This window comes from Trichosurus vulpecula, chromosome 2 (genome assembly GCF_011100635.1).
Source record: "Trichosurus vulpecula isolate mTriVul1 chromosome 2, mTriVul1.pri, whole genome shotgun sequence".
NCBI classification, from domain to species: domain Eukaryota; kingdom Metazoa; phylum Chordata; class Mammalia; order Diprotodontia; family Phalangeridae; genus Trichosurus; species Trichosurus vulpecula.
Window position 1 is genome coordinate 306,966,517 of NC_050574.1, and position 20,389 is coordinate 306,986,905.

A 20,389-nucleotide genomic window follows, 5' to 3' on the forward strand; every position below is an offset into this window, starting at 1 on the left:
TCATTTCCTTGGCTTCCTTTGAGTTTCAAGTCCAGTCCAACTTTGCCAAGAATTCTTTCTCAGTTAACCAATCAGCAAACACTTATTAGGTGTTTATTGAGTGCCCAGCATGGTGCTAAATGCTGAAGATGTGTGAACAGAGAATGAAATAATTCTTAGGAAGAATTTACATTCTAATGAGGAAGACAATATGTTTATAATATGTACAGCATAAATATAAAATGTATATTTATAAAAATACAGCTCTCTGTTTGGCTGATGAAGTGTGGCATTAAATTGAAGGTGCTTCTACCTCCTAGGGCTCCCCATGTCCCTTAAGATCTGACTCAATTTCAGATGTAGAGATAGCCTGAATTCTAAAATCTTACCCTCAGGGTATGTACAAACACTTTTTTCCCCCTGAGTTGTCATTTTTTTGGACATACACACATCTTTTTGTACTCTTTGACTATTTTGGGATTACTGACAAATACTCTAGTCAGAGAGGAGATGTGGGAGTAAGATGAATTTGAAAAAAGAAAGATGTTTAAGATGGTTCATGTGCTATTTCTCTAGAAGACAAAACCCTGGTTTAAAATATTTTTTGTGCTGTGCTTGTGTGCATATGTACACAAATACACATATACACAAATTAGTTTTGGAGTGATGACCCTAGTAGTGGGGGCTATGGGGTAGGGAGAAGGTTTCATTAAAAAAAAGAAGTGCTTATAATACTGTTTTTCTTGGAGGGGGGAAGGTAGGGAAATTGTGGTTAAGTGACTTGCCCAAGGTCACACAGCTAGTAAGTGTGAAAAGTGTCTGAGGCTAGATTTGAACTCTGGTCTTCCTGAGTGCAGGGCTGGTGCTCTACTTATCGTGCCACCTAGCTGTCATGCTTATACTACTTTTTAAAATAGTAGAAGGACTTCTGTGATGCAAAGGTAAGGAAGGAGTGCATTCTAAGCATGTAAGACACTATAAAGGCATAAGGAGTTGAGAGATGAGGTTCTGTAGAATGTTAGCACAGCATTGAAAGGCACTGGTTTTGCCCTTCTTTGTGTGCTGAGAATTTAGTACAGATCTCATACCTAGCAAGCACTTAAGAAATAGTTGTTGACTGACTAAAGGTCATAATAAGAATATTTAGGACTCAAAACAAAAGAAAACAAACAGAAGTACAATGTTAAAATATCTGTGAAGATTTTTTTTAAATAAAGGACAATAAAGTCACTAAACCTGAACCCTAAGATTATATTCCTGAATATGCTTATAATAGATAGAATGTCACTAAGGCATAAAGATAGGAAAAGCAGCTCTATTAGATCTAGTGAACAAAGCCACAATTTATGTTAGGAGTGTCATAGTTTTGAGGAGTTTGGTGGATTGGTTATCTGAAAGTTATATGAAGGAGCAGAAAATACATATGCCATGGGAAGAATACCGGATGTTGTTAGTACCCAAAAAAAGTGACTAAGAGAACATAGAAGACTACCTGTTTTCACATATACATAAGAGTATTTATTTTACTTTCTTAACAATAATCAAGAGAATCCTCCATGAAGTTTTACTGGGATCTAGGTAGTCTTTAGTCAGCACTCTGCAGAGGACATCTCTACCATCCTACATCTGACTAAAAGGTATAGAGAATACAAGATCTCATTTTGCTTATGTTTGTTGATTCTAAAAAAAAAAGCAAAGAAAGTTTAATCTAATTGGAATTGTGTTAAATGGAGTGACCTAGTTATAATACCAAATACAATCTGTACTATGTGAATTCCTTGTAGAGGACTGGTCCTTAAAACAACTTCATTTCATTTCCTTAATTAAAGTGCTTTAACTGGTCTACTTAGTCAGAAATATGTTTTCCTTCCTCCCATCTTACATAGCACATTGTGCTTGTATGCTCTCTTTATATTCCATTTTGTCTTATAATGTGTACTTGTACAGTTTTTCATATCTGCTTTGTGTAGTATGTTCCATTTATTGTGCTGTAAAGTCTGTGAGGATAGAGATTTTGTCTTTATTGTCATCTTTCTAGCATGGTGCTTAGTATGCAATTTTTGAATGACAGCAGGAAGAGGAAGCATGTTAGTAGATAAGGTTGTGTAACCTTGCGGGGGGGGGGGGGTGATATTTAGCATCGCTTGGGCCTTAGGTTTCTCCTGTGACAAATGAAGACAATACTATATAGCTCAAAATGTTGATCTGAGGCTTCAATGAGACAAAAGATGTGAAAATATTTTGAGAAAAAATCCCTTTTCTCTTAAAATGAATTTCTATATCCTACTGTATGTATATATGCATATTTTTCCTTCTTGAATCAACCCAGTTGAGAGTAAAGAGCAAGTGTTGCCCATTCCCCCTACCCCTTTCTCCTGTCCATTGTAGAAACTCTTCCTTGCAGAGCCCATTTAGGTGAGATAGTTTTCCAGATTTCCCCTCTCTCTTCCTCCTTCTCACAATATATTCCTTTTTCTCACCTTCCTGTTGTTCTTTTGAAGGCATCCTAACATAATAATAGCCTTACCTTCATGTCCTATCTCTAAATAGACTCTCTCTTATAGCTCTAGAAATGATAAAGTTCTGAGGGTTTACACATATTATTTTCCCTTTTAGTAATACAAACAGTTTAACCTTGTTTATTCCCTTCTGATTTCTCAATCATATTTATCTTTTTATGCTATTCTTAAGTTTTATGTTTGAAAGTGAATCTGAAATGTTCCATTCAGCTCAAATATTTTTGGCAAGAATACTTGAAATTTCTCTATTTAATTAAAAAATTGCTGGTTTGGTTATTCTTGGTTGTAATCTTAGCTCCTTTGCCTTCCAGAATATCTTACTCCAAGCCCTCCATTTCTTTATTGTGGTAGCTTCTAAGTTTTGTGTGACACTGACTGTGTCTCCTCAATATTTGCATTATTTCTGTCTGGCAGCTTGCAGTATTTTTTCCTTGACCTGGGAATTCTAGATATTAGCCATTATATTCCTAGAGTTTTCATTTTTGGAATTCTCACTGGAGATGACATATTTTTCAATTTCTTCTTTACCTGTCTAAGATGTCTGGGAAATTTTCCTTTATAATTTCTCTTTCATTATTTTCAGTTACCCTAATACCATTATATCAGTTACCCTAATATTGAGGTCTCATGAATTATACACACCATCTTTCCATGTAGGGATGTAAACAAAATAGTTCAACTTTAGCAAGTTCCTTATGATTTGTCTTTCTAGTTTATCTTTTCATGCTTCTCTTGATTCTTGTGTTTGAAAATCAAATTTTCTATTCAGCTCTGGTGTTTTCACTGGGAAAGCTTGAAAGTCCTCTATTTTATTGAAAATCCATATTTTGCCTTGGAGCAAGATACTCACTTTTGCTGGGTAGGTGATCCTTGGTTTTAATCCTAGCTCCATTGACCTCCAGAATATCATATTCCAAGCCTTTTGATCCCTTAAGGTAGAAACTGCTAGATCTTGTACTATTCTGATTGTATTTCCACAATACTGAAATTGTTTCTTTCTGGCTGCTTGCAGTATTTTCTCCTTGAGGTGGGAGCTTTGGAATTTGGCAACAATATTCCTAGGAGGTTTGCTTTTGGGATCTTTTTCAGGAGGTGATTGGTGTATTCTTTCAATTTCTATTTTACCCTCTGGCACTAGAATATCAGGGAAGATCTCCTTGATAACTTCTTGAAAGATGATATCTAGGCTCTTTTTTTGATCATGGCGTTCAAGTAGTCCAATAATTTAAATTATCTCTCCTGGATCTATTTTCCAGGTCAGTGGTTTTTCCAATGAGATATTTCATATTGTCTTCCATTTTTTCATTCTTTGGTTCTGTTTTTCCTCTACTTCTCTAACTTGCTTTTCCAAATCCTCTTTGAGCTCTTCCACGGCCTGAGACCAGTTTACGTTTTACTTGGAGGCTTTTGATGTAGGCTCTTTTACTTTGTTGACTTCTCCTGGCCATATGTTTTAGTGTTCTTTGTCACCAAAGAAAGAATCCAAAGTCTGAGTCTGAATCTGAGTCCGTTTTCACTGCCTGGCCATGTTCCCAGCCAACTACTTGACCCTTGAGTTTTTTGTTGGGGTGTGACTGCTTGTAGAGTAGAGAGTACTTTGTCCCAATCTTTAGGGGTTGTGCTGTTGTTTTCAGAGCTATTTCTACACAGCAAGCTCTGCTGCACCAGAACTTCTCCTCCCCCAAGAACCACCAACCCGGACTGCAACTCAGATCTTAAGCAGGCTGTGCACTCCTGCTCAGATCTGCCACTTAATTCCTCCCACCAGGTGGGCCTGGGGCCTGAAGCAACTGCAGCTGTAGTTCTGTTCTCAGAACTACACCACCTCTGCTGTCCCCAGGGCAGTGGTCAAACTGCTAACTCCTTTCACTCCTTGCACCGTTTCTCATTAACCTTCTCTGTTGTCTTTGGTGTTTGTGGGTTGAGAAGTCTGGTAACTATCACAGCTCACTGATTCAGGGCACTGGGACTTGTTCTGCCTGGCTCCAGGTCTGGTTGGTCTGGGTGTAGCCCACGCTGGGCTCTGCTCCCTTCTGCTCCCAGCTCCATGGGGTAGACCTTACCCAACGACCACCCAGGCTATCCTGGGCTGGAGCCCTGCTTCCCTCTGCTAATCTGTGGGTTCTGCAGCTCTAGAATTTTTTCAGTGCCAATTTTATAGGTTTTTGGAGGGATCTGGGTGGGGAGCTCCTGCAAATCCCTGCTTTCCAGCCACCATCTTGGCTCTGCCCCTCCAATTACAATTTTTAAGGAGTTGTTTTTTTCTTTTCCCCTTTACTGAAGTTTATACCATTTTACAATTTCACTGATTCTGATTTTTTTCAATTTTTTTTTAGTTTACAAAACTCGGTTCTACATAATTCTGAGTTCCAGATTTTCTTCCCCTATTTCTCCCCACCCTCCCCAAGACAACACAGAATCTGATATATCTTCTACATATAACTTCTCATTGAACTTATTTACACACTAATCAAGTTGTGAAGAAGAATTATGACCAATGGAATGAATCATGAGAAAGAAGAAACAGAACCAAAAAAAAGACACCCAAAAACAAAAACAAAAGAGAGGAAAAAAAGGCGAGCATAAAGTGTGTGTCAATCTGCATTCATACTTCATAGTTTTTTCTCTGGATATAGATAGCATTCTCCATTGTGAGTCCTTTGGGGTTGTCTTTGCACCTTGTGTTTCTGAGAAGGGCAAAATCTATCAGGGTTAGTCCTCACAGAATCCATATATCTGTGGTTGTACATAATGTTCTCCTAGTTCTGTTCTGCTCACTCAGCATTATATCATGTAGATTTTTCCAGGTTGTTATGAAGTCCATATCATCCCCATTTCTTATATCACAACAGTATTCCATTACATTCATATACCACAACTTGTTCAGCCATTCCCCAATTGATAGGCATCCCCTTGATTTCCAATTCCTTGCTACTACAAAAAGAGCCACTATAAATATTTTTTTACATGTGGATCCTTTTCCCACTTGTGTGATCTCTTTGGGATACAACCCTAGAGGTGGTATTGCTGGGTCAAAGGGTATGAACATTTTTATAGTCCTTTGGGCATAGTTCTAAATTGCTCACCAGAAAGCCTAGATCAGTTCACAACTCCACCAGCAATGGAACAATGTTCCAATTTTCCCACATCCTCTCCAGTATTTATCATTTTCCTGTTTTGTCATTTTAACCAATCTCACAGGAGAGATGTGGTGCCTAAGAGTTGTTTTGATTTGCATTTCTCTAATCAGTAGTGATTTTGAGCATTTTTTCATATGCCTATAAATATCTTTAATTTCTTTCTCTGAAAACTGCCTATTCCTATCTTTTGACCATTTCTCAATTGGGGAATGACTTGTATTCCTATATATTTGGCTCAGTTCCCTGTACATTTTAGAGATGAGGCCCTTATCATAGATAGTAGTTGTAAATATTTTCTCTCAATTTTCTGCTTCCCTCCTAATCTTTGTTGCATTGGCTTTTTTGTACAAAAACATTTAAATTCAACATAATCAAAATTATCCATTTTGCATTTTGTAATGCTCTTTATCTCTTATTGTGTCATGAATTGTTTTCTTTTCCATAAATCTGATAGGTAAACTATTCCTTGCTCTCCCAAATTGCTTATAGTATCAGCCTTTATTCCTAAATCATGAACCCATTTCGACTTTATTTTGGTATATGGTGTAAGATATTGGTCTATGCCCAGTTTCTGACCTACCATTTTCCAGTTTTCCTTGCAGTTTTTGTGAAATAGTGAATTCTTAGCCCAGAAGCTGGATTCTTTGAGTTTATGAAAGAGCAGACTGCTACAGTCATTGACAGCTCCATCTTGTGTACCTATCATATTCCTGTGATCCACCACTTTGTTTATTAGCCAGTACCAGGTAGTTGTGATGACTGCTGCTTTATAGCACAGTTTAATATCTGGTATGGCTAGGCCACCTTCCCTACCATTTCTTTTCATTCATACCCTAGATATTCTAGACCTCTCGTTCTTCCAGATGAATTTTGTCATTATTTTATCCAGGTCTGTAAAATAATTTTTTGATAGTTTGATTTGTACAGCACTAAATAGACAGATTAATTTAGGTAAAATTGTCATTTTTATTATATTAGCTCAGCCTAAACATAAGCAACTGACATTTTTTCCATTTATTTAGATCTGACTTTATTCATGTGAAAACTGTTTCATAATTATGCTCATATAGGCCCTGGGTTTCTTTGGGCAGACAGACTACCAAATATTTTATAGTGTCTACAGTAACTTTGAATGGAATTTCTCTTTCTATCTCTTGCTGTTGGGCTTTGTTAGTAATGTATAGAAATGCTGAGGATTTGTGTGTGTTTATTTTATATCCTGCAACTTTGCTAAAATTGTTTATTATTTCAAGTAGTTTTTACTTGATTTTCTGGGATTCTCTAAGTAAATCATCATATCTGCAAAAAGTGATAACTTAGTTTCTTCTTTGCCTATTCTAATTCCTTTAATTTCTTTTTCTTCTCTTATTGCTAAACTAAGGTTTCTAGTACCAAATTGAATAGCAGGGGTGATAATGGACATCCTTGTTTCACCCCGATCTTATTGGGAATGCAGCTAGCTTATCCCTATTACAAATAATGCTTGTTTATGGTTTCAGGTAGATACTATTTATAATTTTAAAGAAGGCTCCATTTATTCCTATGATTTCTAGTGTTTTTAATAGGCATGGGCATTATGTAAAAGGCTTTTTCTGTTTCTATTGAGGTGATCATATGGTTTTGCTAGTTTTGTTGTTAATATGGTCAGTTATGCTAATTGTTTTCCTAATATTGGACCAGCCTTGCATTCCTGGAATAAATCCTACGTGGTCATAGGGTATTATTATCATGATAAGTTGCTGCAATATTTTTGCTAATATTTTATTTAAATATTTTACATCAATATTCATTAGGGAAATTGGTCTATAATTTTCTTTCTCTGTTTTGACTCTACATGGTTTGGGTATTAGTACCATATTTGTGTCATAAAAAGAATTTGGTAGGACTCCTTCTTCACCTATGTTCTCAAAAAGTCTACAAAGTATAGGAATTAATAGTTCTTTAATGTTTGAAAGAATTCACATGTAAAACATCTGGCCCTGGAGATTTTTTCCTAGGGAGTTCATTGATGGCTTGCTCAATTTCTTTTTCTGACATGAAGTTATTTAGAAATTTTACTTCCTTTTCTGTTAACCTGGGCAATTTATGTTTTTGTAGATATTCATCCATATCCCTAAGGTTGTCAAATTTATGGGCATACAATTGGGGAAAATAATTCCTAATTATTGTTTTTATTTCCTCTTCATTAGAGATGAATTCACCCTTTTCATTTTTGATACTGGTAATTTGATTTTCTTCTTTCCTTTTTTTAATCAAATTGACCAAAGGTTTATCAATTTTATTGGTTTTTTCATAAAACCAGCTCTTTGTTTTATTTATTAATTCTATAGTTTTCATGGTTTCAGTTTTATTAATCTCTCCTTTATTTTCAATGTTTCTAATTTGGTATTTAACTGGGGATTTTCAATTTGTTCTTTTTCTAGCTTTCTCAGTTGCATGCCCAATTCATTGATCTTTTTTTTTCTCTATTTTATTCATGTAAGCATTTAGAGATATAAAACTTCCGCTAAGAACTGCATTGCTGCATTCCATAAGTTTGGGTATGATTTTCCCATTGTTGTCATTCTCTTGAGTGAAGTTATTAATTTTTTCTCTGATTTCTTCTTTGGATCACTCATTCTTTAGAATTAGATTATTTATTTTCCAATTAATTTTTAGCTTATTTTCCCATGGTTCTTTATTACAATAATTTTTATTACATTGTGATCTAAAAAGTATGCTTTGATTACCTCTGTCTTTCTGCACTGCATTGTGAGGTTTTTATGCCTTAATACATGGCCAATTTTTGAGTATGTGCCATGTACTGCTGAGAAGAATGTATATTCCTTTTTATCCCTGTTCATTTTTCTACAGAGGTCTATCATATCTGCCTTTTCTAAAATTCTGTTCCCCTCCTGTATCAGGAGGGCAGAGTTTATAATCTCAAAGAGGATCATAAACATGTCTGAAAGGTTCGGAACCGCCGGATATAAGAAACTCTCAACGTAGAAGGCAGAAGAATCAAAACATTTATTTAGGCTCCACTGTAACCAACCCATGAACCAGAAGCCCCATTTTGATATGTTGATCATAATCTTCCAGGCCCAATAAGTACGCCTTGCAAGAGTAACCAGGAGGCTACAGAGAAGCATGATTGTGTAAAGCAAAATCATGCTTCCCCCTCGATGGTAATAAGATTACCCACTGGCCTGAAGTCTTTGTTCAGCTTCCTCCCGTAGATCAGCTCTGCTACTGGCAGCTCCTGCCTCAGCTGTGTCTGTGTCTGTAACTGACGTAACTGTCGTAACTGACGATGTAACGGTCACTGTAACTGACGATGTAACTGTCGCTGGCTCCAACCGGAAAAGGAAAAGAAGAACTCTTCAAGCTGTCCTCTCCCCTCTTATAGGGTTTTTGACATCATCAAGCTCCGCCCGAATGACCAGGGCCGATTGGTTCCTGAGTTGGCCCCTCCCCCTAACGTAGCCGTTAACACCTCCCCTCAGCCAGCCCCATGACTCATCACACAGGAAGTTCTGGTCCTGCCCCGGAAGAGCAAGCCACAGTGTCCAGAGGCTCAATGAGGTAAGCTGAGTCATTAAAAGAAAACAAAGGCCATTCTGGCTACACTCCACCCCTTGTTATAGGATACATAATCTAATCAGCCATGTATCCTAGAACATACATTGTGATCCAATTACAAAGGAAACTAAAACATATCATTCATTATAAAGCAAAACATATCATTTGGTGACATTCCTAAACATTGGTTTAACGATTCAAATGCGATCCACCCCTAGGTCCCAGCAAGATAATCTCTTCAATCAATCATCCCCAAAATAATTATTAATAATTCAAATGTCCACCCCTAAATCCTTGTATCCATTACATAGGATCAATAATATCATAACAATAAAACAACACAGCAAGGATAACACAAAATAAGTAAACAGAACACTATCATCATTTCCACCCCCCTTGAACGATTGGGGCTCAAAATCTTGGGGTGAGGGGTGAAGGTCTCATTTTCCATAGCTTCTTCATGCTGAAATTGGATGTAGAGATGGCCCTGCCCCCAAAAAGTCCCATTCCAGAGGTCATTTCTTTAACGAGCTGGCAGGAATTCCAAGAATGCTACATGCTTAGGCAGTCACCGGAAAGTGCAGGGTGCTTAAGCCTGAAGGAAACAAAACTAGCAACAAGGTTAGCCAAAACAAAGGACAAAAAGAATAGTCAAGTATGGACTATAATTCTTCAAATAAAATCATCTCAAGTTTGGTTGAGATTTCAGTTATGCAAAGATCCAACATCAGAGCCAAACTCAGGTGGGAAATGTTTCTTTTCAAAAGGAACATAATGAGGAAGCCAAGAGGATCCCACCCTAGATATAGACTAAGATTGTCCTCCCAGCCTTTCCCCAGATGTACAAGTTTTCATCCGTTGATCACACAAGGTCACCTTCACTCTGAGTGGCTTGTGGGCTTGCAGGAGCAGTTCTTATTTCCCTATTTCTCATGTTATCAAGTCCTCTATACATTCTGTATAATTCATTGGTTGGAATTCCATCTATCATTTCAAAACCTACCCCTGCTCTCAATAAAGCAGTAAACATTTCTTTCCTTGTTACTCTCCTTTGGCGCCAAGTTTGCTGATTATTCACCCTTCTCTCTCGAGGAGATCTATCCCTTCCCCAGTCACCTAAGTCATATAACTGTAAAATCTTATTTATCACTGTTGTAAGACGGCTCCCTACTTCTCCAAGTAATAAATTCAAAATTAGTTGTTTATAAGCAGGGGGAGCTGTCCTAATTATTAAATTCCTATGAGGCAGTTCCATTGAATCATTGTAATATTTGTCTGCAGTTCCTGTCATAATGGCAGTCTTCATTACCTCCTCCTTTAGTCTCATGATACAATCTCTAAGTGAATACCAGGGTCTGTGCTCAGTGGGCCACATAGAATCAGTAGCATATCTCTTATTGCATCCCACAGCGGCTAATGCCAACAGAGTAGTCCTGCTATCACCATCTCCTTGCTGATGATGTTCCCTAAAAGCTTGTTGAACTAGAGGATCATGGCTGATACCTATGAATCTCATGCAGTCTGTCCCATCTACTGATATTCCACCGGCCCCTTGATCACTGAGTCTTACCATCCAAGATATCAATGGTTCTCCTATTCTTTGGCTGAATCTACTCAAAATATCTGTGACCTCTTGCGGTGAGAAATCTTCCTGAATTTCCCTTGTAACTGAACCTTCACCTCGGGTTTCTGTCTTCCTCCTTTGTATGGGTCGAGCCCTTGTCTGATCATTTAACCATCTCCTATGCTCTGTGTGAGGCACATCCTGAACCCCAGTAGTGTTTTGTGCCTCAGCCCCTAACATTGTCTCATTCTCTCCCCACTCACTTCCTCTGCCACCATGGCTAGGACGAAGCAGGCAGTCAGGCTCTTTCTGGGCTGGGTTGAAATGCACTCTGGGCTTTTTTGGTCTCCTGTTGCTCTTAGCCACATTAATAGAAAAGTTCTCATTTGAGTCAGTTTGGTCTTCTGCTATCTGAGATTCCCCTTCTTCCTGTGGGGTAGGAGTGCCCCCATGTCTTTCACTTAATCTCAATCTTTCGTATACTAGCCGGTAGGCTGATAACACTATCCAGCTTTGCCTAGATAGTGATGCCCCTGACTGAATCCCAACTTCTCGTAAACACTTTTCCAAATCCCTAGGATCTCCTCTCCGTAGCCTTGGTTCCCAGTTTTCACAGGGTCCAGCTTTTTTAGCCAATTCTTTTGCTAGGGAGGAATAAAATGGATCCTCCCATCCTGGGATATTCATCTCTTCCTCTGAAATTGTTCTGCTTCTAAATAGAGATCTTATACCTAGCGATCCTGTTCGTGACGCCAAATGTATCAGGAGGGCAGAGTTTATAATCTCAAAGAGGATCATAAACATGTCTGAAAGGTTCGGAACCGCCGGATATAAGAAACTCTCAACGTAGAAGGCAGAAGAATCAAAACATTTATTTAGGCTCCACTGTAACCAACCCATGAACCAGAAGCCCCATTTTGATATGTTGATCATAATCTTCCAGGCCCAATAAGTACGCCTTGCAAGAGTAACCAGGAGGCTACAGAGAAGCATGATTGCGTAAAGCAAAATCATGCTTCCCCCTCGATGGTAATAAGATTACCCACTGGCCTGAAGTCTTTGTTCAGCTTCCTCCCGTAGATCAGCTCTGCTACTGGCAGCTCCTGCCTCAGCTGTGTCTGTGTCTGTAACTGACGTAACTGTCGTAACTGACGATGTAACGGTCGCTGTAACTGACGATGTAACTGTCGCTGGCTCCAACCGGAAAAGGAAAAGAAGAACTCTTCAAGCTGTCCTCTCCCCTCTTATAGGGTTTTTGACATCATCAAGCTCCGCCCGAATGACCAGGGCCGATTGGTTCCTGAGTTGGCCCCTCCCCCTAACGTAGCCGTTAACACCTCCCCTCAGCCAGCCCCATGACTCATCACACAGGAAGTTCTGGTCCTGCCCCGGAAGAGCAAGCCACAGTGTCCAGAGGCTCAATGAGGTAAGCTGAGTCATTAAAAGAAAACAAAGGCCATTCTGGCTACACCTCCTTACCTTCTTTCTTATTTATTTTGAGGTTAGATTTATCAAGTTCATAATGGGGGTGGTTGAGGTCTCCCATTAGTATAGTTTTGCTGTCTATTTCTTCCTGCAACTCGCTTAACCTCTCCTCTAAGAAACTGCATGCAATACCACTTAGTGCAAATATGTTAAACAATGATATTGCTTTATTGTTTATGGTGCCTTTTAGCAGGATGTAATGTCCTTCCTTGTCTCTTCTAATTATATCTATCTTTACTTTTGCTTTGTCTGAGGTTAGGATTGCTACACCTGTTTTTTTTTTTTTTGTTTGTTTTTAACTTTAGCTGAAGTGCAATATATTTTACTCCAGGCTTTTACCTTTACCCTGTGTGTATCCCCCCTGTTTCAAACGTGTTCCTTGTAAACTGTATATTGTAGGATTATGGTTTTTAATCCATTCTGCTGTCTGCTTCTATTTTATGGGAGAATTCATTCCATTCACATTCACAGTTATGATTTCTATCTGTGTCTTTTTCTCCGTCCCATTTCCCCCCATTTATGCTTTTATTTCTCCCTTTCCCCTTCCACTCCTCAACAAAATTTTGCTTTTGACTGCCGCCTTCCTCATTTTACCCTCCCTCTTGATTCCCCTCCCTTATCTTGCCATTTTCCACTTGCTACTTCTTCCCTCCCTTCTGACCACCACCCTCCCTTTTTTTCCACTTTACCCTCCTACTTCCTGTAGGACAACTTAGATTTCTATACTTATCAGGGTATGTTATTCCTTTTTTGAACCAGATCTGATGACAGTAAAGCTCAAATACTACTCTTCTCCCTCCCTTCTTTCCCTCTAGTATAATGTGTTTTGTACCTCTTCATTTGATGTAATTTACCCTTTTCTACTACCTCCTTACCTGTTCTACCATAACCTTCCCTTTACACATCTTAATTATGTTTCTTATCCTTATATCAGTTATTTTATACAGACATTCACAGTCTAGGTGTATCCCTTTCAATTGTCATAAATATTGACATATATACATATATACACGTATATATGTATATATACACATATATATAAGATGATATAATCCTATATAAAGATGTAAATAATTTGCCCTTACTGATAAATAAGTTTTGTAGGGGTTTTTCCTCCTGCTTACCTTTTTATGTCTTTCTTTAGTTTTGTATTTGAAGATCAAATTTTCCATTGAGTTCTGGCTGTTTCATCAGGAATGTCTGGAATTCCCTTATTTCATTGAATGTCCATCACCTTGCCTGAAAAATTATGATTAATTTTTCTGGATAGTTTATCCTTGGTTGAAGTCCCAGCTGCTTTGCCCTTTGGAATATCATATTTCAATTTCTCCTGTCATTTAATGTAGAAGCTGAGAGATAATGTGTGATCCTGACTGTAGTGCCACAATTTTTGAATTGTTTCTTTCTGGCTACTTACAGTATTTTCTCCTTGACTTTGTAATTCTGTAATTTGACTATAATTTTTTGGGGGTTTTCAATTTGGGATCTCTTTCAGGAGGTGATTGGAAGATTCTATCCATGACTATTTTACCCTCTGGTTCTAGGACCTTGGGGAAGTTATCTTTGATAGTTTCTTCAAAGATACTGTCAAGGCTCTTTTTTCATTGTGGATTTCTGGTAGACCAATAATTATAAAATTGTCTCTCCTGCATCTATTTTCTTGTTCAGTTGTTTTTACAATCAGATATTTCACATTTTTTTTCCTATTTTTTCATTCTTTACATTTTGTTTGACTACTTCTTGGTGCCTCATAGAGTCCTTAACTTCGACTTGCTCAATTCTAATTTTTAGTAAGTTGTTGTCTTCATTTTGCTTTTGAGTCCCCTTTTCCAGTTGGTTGAATTTACCTCTCAGGGTGTCATTTTCTCTATTTACATTCTGAATATCCATAGCTATTTTGCTAATCTTATGCTTTAGGGACTTGATTTTGTCAGTTGGACTTTTTTTCCATTTTTTTTCCATTTTCTTTTACCTCCCTAATTTGATTTTTAAAATCCTCCTTTAGCTCTTCCAGTAATGCTTTTTTGTCTTGAGACCAGTTCACATTCCCTTTTGAGGTATCAGATGTGGGTATAGCGTCATTGCTGTCTTCTTCCAAATTGGTATTTTGATTATGCCTGCCTCCGTAAAAAGAATCAAAGTTCCTCTGTTTTTTTCTGTTCTTCTTCATTGGTTAGCCTTTTCCTGGCTTTACAACGAATTTCTGCTTTTGGGGCTCAGGGCTCCCTGTCCCAGGTTTCTTATTCTGGGGATTGTGAGTCTAGTTAATGGCATAGTGAATTATAGCCTTCAGTTTCCTGAGGTGTGGGGGAGGGTTCTGGCTGCCTGAAGTCTTCTCTTCCCCTCGGGCTGCTTTCCAGCACTGTTGCTCTGAGGTAATGGTCTCAGCTGTTTGTTGTTTGTGCTGGTGTCTGCCACTTCCCCTGGGGGTGCCAGGGTTTGTCTGGGCTCCTGGTGTTGACCCCTGCTGGCTCTGCCCCTCTGGGACTCAGGATCCCCCACTGCTTGGCCACTGAAGCCCCACTTATGTCTCCTCTATTCCAGTGTTTTTCCCGAGGAATTCTCTGGGTCAGTGGGGGAGGGATTTGAGCCGTTTACCTGGACATTATGTCTCACAGAAGTTCAAGAAGGCATGTTTCAATCCTTTGGACTGCAAGCCTCAGGAGTAGTTGTCTCACAGCCGGTGGCATTGTGCTCCTGCCTCTTGTTGCTTCCATACAATGCCATCCTGTGTTGGGAAGCCTGCTGGTTTCGGGAGTCCTGCTTTCTCCCAGCCTGTCTCGCATGTTGGTTTCCACAGCTACTTCTTCTTTGGTACTGCCTGGAGCATCTCCACAAGCCAAGCGCTCTCCCAGCCTTCAGATACATCTTGCCTTTGGGCCTCTCCTGGCTTGGAAATTTGCCCCTCTTAGACTGCTAGCGGCTTCTAACTCACTCATATCTGCTCAGATTCACTTTTTTAGGGGAATCTGACAAAACTTGTGAGAAAACTCCGGTAAGATGCTGTTTTCATGTGATCATCTTGTCTCCGCCCCCTGATTCTGATTTTTAAGAAGTTATTTTATTCAGTATTTTTCATACTTAGTCTATCAATAATTAATTCTCTTTTCATAATTTTCTTGTATAGCTCTCATTTCTTTACCCATTTTCCTCTACAGCTATTTTATTTAAGTTTTTTTGCCATCTTTTTTTTTTAAATCTCTAATTCATTTAGGAATTCTTTCTGGGCTTATGTCCATTATGCATCTTTCCTTTTTTTTTGTTACCTCATTTTTCCAATTTAAATTTCAACTTTGAACTTTGTTGGAGTTTGGCTCTTTTTAACTCTGAGTGTTTGGGCCATCTGGCCTGAATGTCTTTCCTTTAAGTCCTTCTCTGCTTTCACCACTCTGTCTAGGGGCCTGCAAGTTCTTGGTGCTTCCAAAGTGGTGTGATCCAGAAAAGGGTCTGTTTACTACCCTCCTGATCTGCAATCTGAAAATTCCTGACCCAGTTTGGGTCTCTTGGATTGGGCATGGTTGAGTTTTGGTATATTACTGCTTTACTCAGTTATAGTTCACCTCCTGGGAGGTTCTGTGGGTTCACACCTGCTGGTTCACTCTTAGTTTTGGTCTTTTAACTTGATTTATTCCACTGTAGAGTTATGTGTGAGGTTAAAGGACAACATTTAGATGTTACTTTGCTTTTGGTCTCAGAGCCACCCAGTTATATTTCTGGAACTCTTTCCTTGCTCCTTATGCAGGTAGAACCCCTGCTCCATTACAACCACTACCACTCCTCTTTGCTTGGAAGGGGGCAATGTGGATTGGAGGTGTCAGATGTCACCATTCCTGCTACCAGTACTAGTACAGATGTACTCTGGGATCTCTTTCTGCCCAAATGTTCTCTTTTCTGCTGGGTGCTAGGCTGATCCCCACTGTTGCTGTTGTTACCAAAGTCCACTGCAACTTCCACCTGTGTTGCACTGCTGCTACTATGCTGTGATCCTGGCAGACATCTCTTTCCAGCTTCCTAAGTTGCCCTGCATTGGAAAAAAATACCTCAATGTGACTTTTTTTCTTGACTTTCCTCATCAGAACTTGATTTGTGCATTTTCTGGATTGTTGTGGAGGAGAACGTGAAGGCCTAAGGGAAACGTTCTACCACTCACTCTAACATCATGATCTGAGCTTCCCCCTCCCCCATGGTGATATAAATTGCAGGATCTTATTAATTAAATCATTCTGGATAAGAGCCAAGACCCAGTTACTGAATTCCATTTTTGGAAATAGTTAACTTCTGAAGAGTTTTTGTATTAAATTAGGTTTTCTGGTATAGTCCAATCAAAATTCAGTTTGTCACAAGTCTTTGCAATGATTGATCTACCCAACTGAAAGATTTCTTCTAATACGGTTGCATTTATCTTGCCTACCTACAGTATCAACTTTAGCATATTCCAATAACTCCCAAGGGGAGATTCAAGACATAATGTGTGGATGAATTAAATAAATCAAATAAAGGCATTTCAATTAGATACAGCAGGACAGTTATTCAGATTGGTTTAGAATACTTAGTCAAGCTTTAGGGAGCTTGTATAAAACCCATAAGCTAGTATACATTCAGTCTTGAGTATCTGGCAGCACAGGAGGAAAGCATTTCATCTAGTCCCCTGAGAAGGAATTTATTAGGGGAACTTAGCAATTAGAACCCCAATACCACCACTACCAAATCCCTCAGGGTCTACTATAATTTTGAAAGGAGAATTAGTAATCAAGTTCTGAGTGCTCACTAGTGTTAATAGAGGTTGGGAGAGTGTGCCCTTAGTCCATGTACTACAAAGGTAACTTCCCATGTTCCTTAAGTAATGTTCCCACCCAGACCCATTGAATAGTAGCTGTCTCAGAATGGCAAAAAAAGCAGAACTGTTGGTGACTAGAGAGAGGGAGAAATATTAATTAAGTGCCTTAATATTACAGAATATTTCATTTTATTTTGTTCTATTTTCACAGCAGTCCTATTTTACAAATGAAAACCCTGTGAGTGAGCAAAGCTCAGGGACATGGCCATGGTCATAAAGTTAATAAGTACCATAGTTAAGTCTTAAAGCTCGGTCTCCTAAATCCAGAGTGTGGTATTTTTCCACTGTATCTTCTTTTCTTGGTCCTTTTGATCACCTTTTTGATTCAGGAAATGGGAATATGAATTAAGTCTGCCCTATTCCTCTATGTTTCATGTTTCATATAACAAATCCTTTAGAGACTGGTCTGACTGTATCCCCTCCCTTGAGTATAGTCACCACCTAGGGTGCTGTCCACTTACTCCCTAGGGTGACATTCTCATTGATATATATATGTGTGTGTGTGTGTGTGTGTGTGTGTGTATAAAATTCCCTACAATAGTGACCTTTTATCTGTTCTAAGAAATGCCCTTCGCAGAAAGGTATGTAGCAATTTTCAAGGTTAGGATAAACTCTTCTGAGATTTTAAATGTATGGTCTACTAATTCTTCTATATCATGCAGTATAATTCAACCCAATATATAAGTGGACCTGTCCCCCTGCCCCTGAAGAAAAGTTCACATTTTTGTTGCTATTTGTAACCAAAATTTATTCCTCCTAATGGTGCTCTAGGCCTTATTAGTGTGTGCTGAGCCTTCTTTAGTCTCAGCTTTTCTCTACTGCTTCTTGATCTTTAGCACAAGGGACCTTAGACAAAAAGTGTTTTTTATTCCACATTGTATCATTAAGGCAATAAATGCAACATCTATGAGGTTTGTGATTATGCCTGTATAGTTCTGTATAGCAGGATAGAAGACACTCTCCATATAGAATGTAGAAGAAGTAAAACATTTATTCAAATACCAAAGGATCAAATCCTAAAACCAATGAATCCAATTCGCCATAGCCATTATATCCCCAAACCAGTAAGTCCACTTCATCATAACAGCAAAGAACTTAAAGCACGATATCACAGCAGAGACCCAAGTCATCCTGTAACTGTCCCCTTGATGGCACCTTCCCATAAACAGTCAGGAATCCCAACTGTCTGCTTGCTTATGTTCTCTCCCCCCCTTAGTTCTCTGGTCTCCACAGCTCCCTGTTTTCCACTCTCTGCTCTGCACTCTCTGTTGCTCTGCTGACTCAGAGTTCTTACTCCTTCTCCTTGGGCTGAATTCTGTCTTTTCTTCTAAATTCTCACTCCTCAAAGGCTATATTCTGGGTATATATACTTTTTTTTTATTGCCCAGGGGTTCCTACCTCTCATGACTGATTTAAGAAAAGAGTGTGGGCCTGAGGCCTCACATCTAATAAGTAAAGGGTGTAGGCCTGCCTACAGTCAAGCCTTTCCTAATCAAGCTTCCCTCAACTATCTCCACCTGAGGCCCATTGAGTAGGTGGGGAAGATCTTTAATCACATTAACACCACACACATTTAGTTCTCTAAGGCAGGGGTCTGCCCATTGGGCAAAGCACTATTGATAGGAGACAAAACAGTTCTCAGAATTGTGAATATTTTCACCTCCTGCTTCAATTTGACCCTGTACTTTGACTGTTAGCTCATGGCTTGTACTTTGGATATCTTTGGATCTGTAAATACTGCTAATCCTGACCCTAACTTAGGTGAACTGACCCAGGGCTAAGTGATCTCATCAAATGATCTTGTTATCTCATTATGTCTCCTGATCCCTTAAAGCAATAAGGATTGATTCATGTCTATTCCATGCTCTGTCTGTGACCATCTTTTTAAGAGACCAGTTGGGTAGAGCTGTCTATTGGCAGTAGCTACTGAGAGGAAGAGAACTAATGATTCAATAAGGAGTGAAATAAATTATTTACATCTTTATAACACTATAAGCATGCAAAATCCTGCCCTCACCCTATGCCCCCAACAACCTCATACTAGAGATGGAGGACCTGTGACTCAGAAAAAAACTAAGTGATGTAAATCTTTCTCTAAAGCCAGTAAGTACTAGAGTCAGGACTTAAAACTCAGTTTTAACATTACAACTAAACCACCACTATATCCTTATCTCACCAAGAAGGAATTAACTCACAGAGATTAAAAGACTTGGTCAAGGTCATAGACCAAGTTCATGGCAGATCATCTAATTTTCATTACCACAGGCTTTTCACTACCACAGAAAATCCATAAAGTGAGTTTTCTAATGTGTGTATATTAATTTTGACCAAAGAGTAGAAGTAATAAAAAATTATGCGTATTTAGTTAAATTATTATAGCTTATTTTTCAGGCATGTAGATAATCATCTGTAGACAAATGCAATATTGTTGTGAATAAGCCCTCCTATAATTAGAGAATTAAGAATAACATAAATCTTATTATGTTGTTATCATCTTTACCTTCTTGGATGGGGAAGAAAAGACACATACATAATCACAGTTAAAATTACCGGTATTTATTCAGGTTACAGTTTAAAAAGCTCCTGTTTTACATCATTGAGGAATACCATCTGGACTGAAAAGTAAGAGATTTCTAAATGCCTCTCTAATAACAAGAGTATGTTGGATTGATCAGAAAGAAGAGTTTTTCTTTCTCCAATCATGAAAGCAGGAATGGAAGCAATTTGTGTAATTTTAGCTGCTGTATTGTTTTATGCAAATGGACACAATTTCTTTCAAGCTATACTCCAAGCTCTCTGGGAATACATATTACTGTCAAGGTGCACATCTGGAATTTATTGCCTTAATAACCTTCTTCCTGCCAAATTGTCTTTTTCACTCTTCCCAACACTTTGGAATATTTTGTTTTCAAATGTTAATATGCCACAAACATTCAAGAACAGGCAAGAAAATCTGTGACAATATATATATATATATGTATGTATGTATGTATATATATATATATATGTATGTATGTATGTATGTATATATATACACACACACATATATGTATGTGTGTATGTATATATATATATATATATATACATATATATATATATATTTTCCCCTATAAGTGGAATGGAATAAACAGGAATGAATGAATATATTGTAAATGAAAGACAAGTAGACTAGTAATTAGATATCTATACTAGTCTTGATATTGCTGTTAATCCTCTTTATAAAACTGGGCACACTAGCTATTTGTCTTCTGCCTCATTTTGTTCATTTACAAAATAGAGATAACACCCTGCTTAGCTCACAGGC